Below are 11,642 nucleotides of genomic sequence, written 5' to 3' on the forward strand. Positions count from 1 at the left end.
TCACACAAAAATTTAATAACAGATTTTTAGGTTATTAATTTTTTAGATATGGAAATAACATATCATTTATACTTTGTATATCAGGCAGTCATGGTTTTTGCGTACATATTGATGCTTCTTGACAACAAGTTTAGGTTTTTTAAAATGTTAAATGGAATATGAAATCACGCCGTACAAGAATCTGTTTACCAAAAGGTTTGCCTGTATATTATGTATCACGACCTGCTCTTTCCAAAAGTTGTGAAAATATACTACACACCAAATATCGATGAATCATAGTGTTTTTAAGTGCAAATATTTGTATGTAACATTTAAAGACAATTTTGCGTTTAAATAGTGCTTCTTAGTATAATTTGATTACCAATATGCTTAACTTTTAATTAGAATGCATAGGTTAATATATGAAGGCTAAATACTTGGTTTTTACATAAAAAACTAAATTGTACGCCTAATAGTATGTAAGTTGCGGTAATGAAAATTTATTATGTATAAATTGATAATCATTTTGTGTTGATATCAGAAAGTTTATACAAAGTTATATTATAATTTCATCATCCATTAAACTAATAATCAATATTGCTAGTATAAAATATGTATATTTGACACAAGTTTTTACATTACGTTTTTTGGCTGCTTATTTACTGTAATATCTATACTATATTTCGTAACTATGTAGTATCGCACATCCATGCAAATACTATGCTAAAAATCAATAACCTTGTTTTTTGGTTTTCCTGTTATAGAGATAACATAAAATATTATATGGTTTCAATAGTCTAAATGTGGGTTTATTGTGATTTTATGACAATCATATATCTTTATTTTTTAAGCAAATCAATTTTTTTAAATTTCCTGTTTCGGTGATTTGACGTTTTGAAACGATTTCCTTACAAAAAATTGACCATAGATAAACAGTAATAAAGACAAAAAACAAAAAAGCGGATCTTAATAATCATAAGAAGTACCTATGTCTGCTAATCGTAAAATTACTTACGAAATGCAGCTTACTGTTGCAGATTGATGTATGAAATTCAAAGTTTTATAATTTGTAATTTAAGTGATTGTATAGTAAAAGGCGAAATATTACTTGATTAAGTTTTGTATTTGGATTTTAATCTATATTTTTTTATTTATTTTCGTAAATAAAATATACATATGTAATATAATCCAATGCTTTTATATAAGAAAAACTGTCGTCGATTACATTATATTCTTGATCTTATAATAAAAATTACGACACAAATTACCTTCTATACATGATTTACATATCATATCACAAAGTTTAAACAAATATTTACAATGAAAAATCACATAATATATTTTAAAACAAAAAAAAATATAATTAAATGACAGTTTTGCACAATACTAAATATATATTGCGTATTTATTTTTAAAATATTATAATTGTTATAATGTAAATCAGCTGCGCACTTAATTTATAGAATTTATTTCCATTCTTTCTCTTATAAAATTGTTCAAAGTAAGAAAAAATTCAATATGCTAAAAGAAACTATAAATATTAACATTTCAATATGCTTAATTTGTGATTAAGACTTTATAGTGCGAGTTTTTTGTGATAATCATGCATGAGTTTTCGTTTTTGAATTAATAATTTGTTAGTTTAAATGTTTTTTCTTCAAATTTTTATTATAAAATATGCTGATATTATTTTTGTTTATATAAAATCAAAACGAAAATTCGATTGATATATATATAAGCTATGCAGATTTATTATAAAAAAAGGTATATATTATTAATATCATAAACTAAATCGACATATAATCATAAAGGCAGTTATGATATATTGTTTGCTAAATCCTTTAAAATTTATTAAAAAACGAAGCATTTTACATATATAAATCAGTTACAATTTTAATGGCCTCATAATAAAATTTGAAATATAGGGTAAATTTTTACTCTTTTTTAGATTATACCAACATATTATAATGCAAAAACTTAAATGATATTAAGACAAAATCATAAGTTTAGCAACAAGTCATAAAATAGAAATTATGTTGCATCATAAATTTCCAAAAAATAGTTACATGCATTATTTCTAGTGTATAATTAAGGTTCTGAAAAAGTCCAAATCAGAATATTGTTTTTTAATATATTATTAGATTCCTTTAACCTAAAAATAAGTTACATTGATCTAAAAATAATGTCAAATACCATTATATTACATCTGAAAATTGCACTGAAGAGTGGAAACAACGTAAACTGTTACAGCATGCCAATAAAAATTATTTTGTATAAGAACGCCATGTAAAATATTTACCAATATATTTATTTTTACATTTTTTGCAACTTAAAATTTTTTAATAGCAATTATTGTTTTTTTGCTTTCCATAAGTTAAAAACATTGTTTGAATTACTGAAGAATTGAAGCACTTACATCAAATTATGATAGATAAGAAATGACAAAAAATATCTACGACAAATAAAATCCATCCTTTTTATGATGTATATATAGTCGACAAGTATTCTATTTTTGAAAACTATCACCAAAAATATAATGACTTCGGTTTATAAGCATAGCAGAATTCATATTTTTTCTGATCTATCAATATAAGCGTATATAATTTTATATAGAAATTTAGATTTTTTTGCATTAGAGCAGTTCATATCCTATTCCAGTGGGAATTTATACTATTTTATGTATGCACATAATCTAAGAATTCAATTTTATAATTAAAGCAAGTTCAAATAACAACAATTATATAGACTTAATTGACTATCTAAACCAAGAAAGGTTATTTAACACTATTATTCACAAATACCAGTACCATTACATGTAACCGAATTTTATTTCTTGGATAAAGAATAAATTTTTTTTTTATGGCATTTAGGGGTAATACTTCGGATGTAGTATACAGAAATAGGTAAAATTTGAGTTTATGTGGTTTAAAGCTAGTATTTGGTTGCTTAGATCAAAATGAATACGTTTCTCGATACAATATGGTTTATTTGATTTTGATTTCAATTATATGTTAAGTTAACTTACTTTTGTTTTTGTTCTTATTTTATTGTTTTTGCTGTTAAAAATCAATCAATATCTTTTTACTATTTATTAAAAATGTTTTAATACGCATTGAATTTTTCTATAATATTATTGAAATTTATTAAATTTATTTATAAGGCTAAATTTGTGTTATAATTTGAGTATACATTTTCGAGCACATCTTGCTTGCTTTCCCGTGCGCACTACGTATATATTAATTCGGCTTTCTTCTTCTATTCGAGGTCTTCTAAAATACTTCACAACTTTTTAAGACCTTTTATTTGAAAATTAAAATTAAGAATTATTATTAATTTTTAGCTTTCGTGATTGTATTAATTCTTATAAGCATGTTAGGATACATATCAGTGTTTAAAACTAAAATTTTTAATTGTTTAAATAACGTTGTTTCACATATTTAAATGGCTAAATAAATGACGTTATAAATTTTAGGTGATATATGGGCTTTATTCAAAAAACGTGTTTTTTATAATGCATGTATTCATATTTTTCTAGTCCTATATTTTGGTGTGAAATATGTCTCAATTTTTCAAGGCTTATTATGAATTAATTTTATTAACTTATTTATTTATGGGCTAATTTTCTTTTTATCGATTTTATCTATTAAGACGTGTTCAGCTTCTTTGGAATATTGTACAACTCCTTGATGCATCTTTTTACACCTTCCTCTAATCTATCTTCATCAACTGCTCTTCTTCTCTCAAATGAGATAAGTTCAAGTGTCTTGCAGAGTGATAAAATTAAAATAATTAAAATTCCAAAAGTGTAAATTTTTTATGGATATATTTGAACCATAGCATAAACCAAAAATTTATTTGAATTTGCAAATGCTTGAGACACGTGAACTAACCACAATACAGACAAGAAGAGCAGTTGATGAAGATAGATCAAGGGAAGGTGTCAAAAGTATATCGAGGAGTTGTGCAATGTTCCCGATAGGCTGACTAAGTCTCAAAAGATGTTATTGATACTAAGAAATTCAAACCATAAATAATATGTATAATTTTGTATCGGATATATATGCTTTAATATATGTGTGCAAGAAATAAAATATAATGTTATGGATCGATGATTAACAACTATTTGCACATAATACATTTACATAAGCGCGAGTAAAAATCATATAAATGTTATATTTAATAAAAAAGCAACATTTTACGTTATTACAAACCGTGATTTTAAAAAGGCAATTTTATTTGTATTTAATGTCTATAAATTTTGGACATAATTGTCTCGAAATGGTTTGTATCTTTTTTATGACAAAACACATAGAGGATTTCTTAGTATCAATAAATTTTTCTTCCGACGGTCTAACTATATGTCAAATTCATTTATTTATATTAAAAATCATTTCGATAAATGCTGTAATCTCCATATCAATTTAATAGTTTATAGGGTGCGATGGCGCATTTGATTTAGAAAAGCTTTAATTAGAGAGACTGTATTCCAACCAATAAATAAACCCGAATAGATATGTAGATACTAAAATTTTAAATATCTGCTACGAGCGGTCTGTCAAAACTAGAAATAAAACCATAATAGAACTGACAAGCCAAGAATAAATTAATAGGTTGCAGTGCATGATGAAAAAGAAACCATAAAATTAAATGAATTCATGTTCCGTTTAGTATAGATTTGGATAATTTTGTAGTGGAAGGGATAGCATAATATACCAACGACTAAAAGTAGATCGAATCCCCCTCCATATGATTGACCCCTGGTAAAACAGGTCATATACATTTAGGTCTAACTATGAACAAAGAAACGTATAAGAGTAAAGGTGGTGTTATATCAGATAACCATAAAATTCAATTATAATTAGCTGTCATAAAAGTTGATATACTGGTAAGCAATAAAAAATAAGATACTTCATTTAAAATTTTTTACACATGCATCTGTATCACAAAATCATTTTAAATGCTATGTTATAGACATTCTGGGTAGTTTTCCAGATATAGTGATTTACATAAAATTCAACATGGTCTCTATATGAATAAATAGAGTGTTTAATAGAAACATGATCACACCAAATACTTCTGAAAATATCAAATTAAAAATACACAGCCATTGCACTTAAAACTTTAGAAATTAGGACGTCTAAATTCTAAAGTTACAAATATTCAAACCATAAGTATGATGTAAATTTCAACTGAATATTAAAGGGGATGACGCAATAGTTTCTAATTTTTATTTTTAAGTTGTAAAGGAATGTTTTAGAGTTTGTTTTTACTTTAACTGCTCAAAACTGTGAATAAAATTATAAACAGTACCATAAATTAGTGATATTATAAATTTCCAATAAAAATATAACAATGTTAGATATAAATTATGCATATGCAATAAATTCCAATTTTAAAATATTGTGTTGTTTTGATGGGCTGTATATGCTTCAAAATTTACTTATAGAAATTCAAACATCAGTATGAATCATATTTGCTGCTGCTCATATAAAATAAAACATTCAATATGGTAACATCTCTTTAAATTACCTATTTCACAAGAAAATGAATTAGAATTAAAGCCAAGAACTTTATATATTTTTTTGATATTAACCCCTGGAATTTTATCTGATAAAACATAACAGAAAATAATTAAGAAAATATGATAAATTACATAAAATCATATTATGCAGGTAATATCTAACCATATGCGCTTTAAATGTATTTACGAAACACATTTGCATACAAAATAAGCTTAAATATATCGCTTTTATCTGATATTATTATATAAAATTCTTTAAAACAGAGAAAATCTTTATTTGAAACTGTATAGTAGTATAAAGCTAAAATTAATTAATTAAATCATTGCAAAAATACATATTTTGTTAATTTAACGCGTTAAACCGTAATATTGCCCCGGGTAGACGTATACGTGGCGTCAATAATAACTTCAATTATAGCATTAAAAAATGTTATAATATGTTCTACAATTTTTATGTGACAAAGATTTTAAACACTATATATTGCTACTAAATACTAGTTTCTGCCTAATTTATGCACTTTATAAGTTTTCCAATTTTAAATTTTAGCCAATATTTTAATCAATCAACTCTGTAATTAGGTTCCCTTTAAGAAGTTATTTTTTCTCTACAATGTACAATTAAATATAATTTTTTTTATTCTTGAACGTAAATACTGATAATTAAGACTATTTTCTGTTTTTTAGATAATAAATAGGTAAAATTACGACCCTAATTATGTCCTGAATTTTCAATATACATCCATCAATCGTTTTTGTTTTCGAAAACCACAAAGAATATATACAATTATAGATTCATATATTTATGTTGTTCTATTTAAATCTCTTTCTATATGTCGGGTTTCAAAGTATCAGGCCCTCGGATATTTAAAATATAATAGATATTTTTATTATCCCACATACTAAATTTAAAAAAATTTAAGAAATACAATTAAACCTGTGCAAATTTTCTTATATACCTAGAATTTATACAAATTCGATTATAAAATGGAAAAAGTAAATATAATCTTAGTTTAAAATTTAAAATTAATAAATGATATGTAAACTAAACTTTCACGCTTTATTTAGTAATAAATTTTAAATCTGATAAAGTAAATTATGTAAGAATATTTTTGAGAAAAAATATCATTGAATAGGGTAATTATAAATTTTTTAATCATATGTATATTTTTTCTAAATCTAATTTGTTAAATATATACAACTAAAAATTCAAAACTTTTATTGTCTATTCACATTTTTTATATATATATTTAATTTTTTCGTGTAAATTTTGTTTATTTACTAATGTCTCTTGGGATAGCAACGTTCAATTGCTAAGGACTTACATTTAAATTACTGATTATGGTATAGTAAAATTTCAAAGATAAAATACTTTGCAATAAATCGTATACCAATGTAATTATAATTTAAATAATATAGAAAAAAAAATTCCCTTCATATACGCAAAAAAATTATTTGAATTTAGAAAACACACCGAAATAGTATTTAATTTAAAAAAAAATAATTTAAAAACCATCAATAATATGAATACAAAAAATTTACAGCAAGACTGGAATTAAAAAATTATAAATTTATTTTTAGAAATTATTTTTGGACGATTTTCATTTTATCAATTTTATTTATTTAGACGTAGTCAGCGTGTTGGGAATATTGCAGAACTCCTTGATGCATATTTTGACACTTTCCCCACACCTATCTTCATCAACTGCTCTTCTTCTCCTAAATGAGATGATTTATAGTTTATTGCGGAGTGTGAGAGCTAGCATGTATGCTTCTACTTCAGCCGGGATTTTGAACTCCTTAACATTTTTTTTATGTTATTTTGTGACCACCCCATCCCAAGTCATCACATATGGTACTATTCTTGTTTTAAATTTGTAAATTAAACCAAGTTCATTCGCCATGATGTCATACTTCCTATATTTTTCATTCTCAACTTCAGTCAAGTTATCAAGGCTAGTTATACCTATTAAATCAGCGTAATCATATTTTCTTTTCTATCGTATAGAAAAACATCTGGTATATTTTGTTTGATTATAATATATCATAAATTTAAATAAATTCTAATCGAATATACTTTATTTATCTATGTTTTACTTCTATTACTTTAAAGGAAGTTCGCTTAGTATACATAGGAACTATTGCTTAACTGCTGCGTCTCTCTGTGGGACTCCTCCAGCACTTCTTGTCACCCGTATCACCGTGGATCGGGCCCTTTCTCATAGGCGGCAGTCATTATGTGGAGGGAATGAGATTCTGCCTACTGTTCATCGCTACAAGTTACAAGCTAAAACCACACTCTACACTTACCTATATCCTTGCTGAACGACGTGGGATCTTTTTCAATACTGAATGCACAGCTCAACGGGTTACACAGCAACATATCCTTTTTCTCATGGCTTGTCAGTGCTTTGTGGTTTATCTTTTATGGTTCACTGGCCGCCCCCTTGGGTATTTTTCTTTAGAGTAAATTCGTTTCGGAAATTAGTGGGGTGGAAATGGAACCCGCGACCCGTGACCTAGGGGTCAGACTTGTAAACCACTCAACCATACGACCCCTTGTAAATTTAAAGATATATTTATAAATATATTTTTAGGACTATAGAGTTGATTTAATATGTTAATATAGAAAAAAATTAAAGTTCACAAAAAAATGTATATAGCTTAAAAAATAATACATACCATCAATTATCTATATTTATTTTATCCTTTTCTTATACAAGTTATGCATTTAATTATAGACATGACACGATTTTGAAATAATTATATGATACACTTTTCTTGGGATTTTATATTTTTTTAGTTTGTATTTCATATTGCAATTCCGTCTCTAAAAGGTGATTTGATGCTTTTTTTAGTTGTTTCGAGTCAAAATTACAACAACAGAACTTCAAATTTTTGATTTCAAATATTATTTTAAATCATCTAATTTATGCAAAGAAATCGAAATATTAAAAATTCCTTGAAATGAATTATCAATATGGGGTATTTTTTTAGATGCATGAAAATGTAAAAGTGGCATCAAATCATACTCTCTTGTGTATGTATTATAATTGGAAAATTTTTGGTGCATTTATAGAGATGAAGGCACCAATTAAAACAAGAAGTCGAATAAAACATAGGTATTTAGAATAACTGACAATAAACATTATATTAATTATATCAATTCGTTGAATGTAAGTAAAATCAAATATTTAATGCTTAAAGTATAACTGTTTTTACTTTTACTATTTTAAAGGTAAATCAAGCATATTAATTATGCTTCAACACAGAAATTTTCTTTTTTTTATCATATAAGACATACATTATTAAAATTCTAAAATATTAGCATATTTCGATATATACTATAATCTAATGATTTGTGCAAGGTTGAAGAAAACAAATACAACTGTAAAATCTTATACAAAGTACACAATAATAATTTATTAAAAAAAATAGAAAAAGACTTTAAAAAAATACTAAAATTGCATATTCTTTTATAAAAGCAAATTTTCATAGTAAAACGAATATTTTTAATTTCAATATTATAAATATAAATAGCATTTAGTGAAAGAAAAAATAAATATTTACAATATTTTCAGAATAAAGTAACTAATTTCCTTTCCATCTTTTTATTAAGTAAAAATTTAGGATAACTAATATACGAAAATATTTGTTCATTTTATAAATGGCATAATAATTTAGCGCAATTTAGAAAGCTTTATATGTTAAAAATAATAAAATAAACAAAATTCAGGTAATTTTTTTATTATAGGATTAATTTATATTTATACATATTAGTTTTTTATGTACACAACTTGTTTGCTACCTATCGCGCACAGCGTATTTCTAATTTAGGTTATATTATATTCTTCAATACCTCACACCCTTATGAGACCTATTTTTATAAGGATTTTCTCAATCTAAAATCTTCTAACAAAGAAAATTTAGAATAAATTCTATTAAACAATGATTGGGTTCCAATTTATTTTGTTGTTGAAAAAAATGTATAAAAATTGGATGCTATTAAAATTAACTTTATTTCTTGAAAAATAAATGTTTACCAGATTCTCCTAATAAGCACGGATCGAAGATAATTATTTAGACATCATATATATGAATGAACTAATCAAGCCAGCACTAATCGAATCATAATGATTCTTTCAATATATTTCTATGATAAATAATTGCTACCTCGCTATATATTGACTAATTAATGCTTAATAAAAATATTTTTATTTCTTAATCTTTAATACCCAAGTAACACTTAATATAAAAATTAAATCGCACAATAGAAAACAATTAAAGATATTATCGATAACAAGAGAACAAAAAATATTATTAGGAGCAAAATAATATTAAATATTCATAACAGAAGTTATCTTTTTTTATTAAAATCAATAAAAGACGCAAAAAATTATTAAATTTATTAAGAAACCCGTATAAATTATTACAAAATATATAATATAATAAGACTGCAGTGATAACTTATAAATTTTAATCTCGCTTAGTATTTAAATATCTAGAAAATAATAGCATATAAACTCAGTATTTAATTTAATTAAATAAGAATGCGAATTTATTTTGTGCATAAATACGCTAATAACGATTTTTTATTTAAAATAATAGCGAACTTTATATAACTAGTAACTATTAGAAATTCATAGGATCAAATACGAATTTTGGAATTATTTAATACATTTGCAGACGTATAATCTAAAAAACAGAGATTTATTATATTAATAATAAAACGTAAATAACATAAAAAAATGTATTTTTACGTGATACAGCATTTTGTTAATGAGGACACTACAAAGATCAATAAAAATTCATTTAGGGATATCTATACAATTATTAAAAACCTATCGTTAAGATCATACATTATATTTTTAATAAAATTTGCATTTGCAGCAAAAATAGAACCTTTTCAAGGAATAATTCCATGAAAGTAGACTATTTTGAGTTTTTAAAGATAATCGCAACATAATTCGAAGATAAAAAACAGAAAAAATGGGATGTTAACCTATAAAATTAAACAAATCATCAATTTTTATACATGGTAAGAAATGAATGCTTTTTTTTAACATTTTAGATTCAGTTAAAAATATTTCGCAAATAAGCATAATGTACGGGTAAATCGTATAATACATCAATCAAATGTAAATGTAAACTATTAAAATTTAAAAAGAAGCAATAAAATAAAACGATTACTGAATTCTGCTTGTTTTATAGCACCCATATATTGAACATTGCTAGCTCCAAACATGCTTTTATAAAATTATTCGAAACGGGTCTTCTAACACAGATATTATGCTATTTGATTTTGTTCTCATTTCTTGTAAACTTTTTATCATTTTTTCCCTTAGGGATAGAATGAACGAAAAATCTAAGTTTATTATGGTTTTAAAGAATATAAAAACACACATTGTAAATCGAATCAATTTTTGCATAGGTTTTTATATAATACACTAATATAAATAAAACGCCTATATGATTTTTTAATGCATTTTTACGTTTGCACAATAAATATTAGGTTGGTTAATTTCGATGAAATATTTGATAGATGTAATCTGTAAATATTAAAATAATTTGTAAAATTTTACATTGACAACCTTGACAGACATCAAAAATGAAACTTTTTTTTTAGAATCGGTATTAGAAAACAAAGCTATATTCCAGAAAAAGTTGCGCATAATATAAATAAAGTTATAAACAAAATTTAATAAAAATTTGACATAAGTTTAGATCAAAATTACAATATAGCAGTATTCTTTTTAAAATTCCGAGATTCATATATTTACAGCAAGATAATTATGCTAAACTTCTTATAAAGCAATTTTAGATGCTTCGTATTTTATGAATATGATATTCTTTTAAAAAATATGAATATATTTGATTTTGATAAGTATTTTCGTTATATATTCATTACATATCAGGAAAAATATTTATATCATCAATTTTATCTGCCGAACGTACATAATAATATGAAAAAAATTGAGTAAGTTAATAAAAAAATAATAAATGATTTAGGAAGGCTCCATCCATACATGTTCACAGGAAATACATAATCATACTTTTACTTTTTTTAAAAAAAATTACAGAAATTTGCAAAGTGATGACCAGCAAATAAATGAGACATGAAAACCGGAAAAGTAAATATTGAGAC

This window comes from Rhyacophila brunnea, unplaced genomic scaffold (genome assembly GCF_057557595.1).
Source record: "Rhyacophila brunnea isolate RB1 unplaced genomic scaffold, BYU_Rbru_1.0 scaffold_74, whole genome shotgun sequence".
Lineage (NCBI taxonomy): Eukaryota > Metazoa > Arthropoda > Insecta > Trichoptera > Rhyacophilidae > Rhyacophila > Rhyacophila brunnea.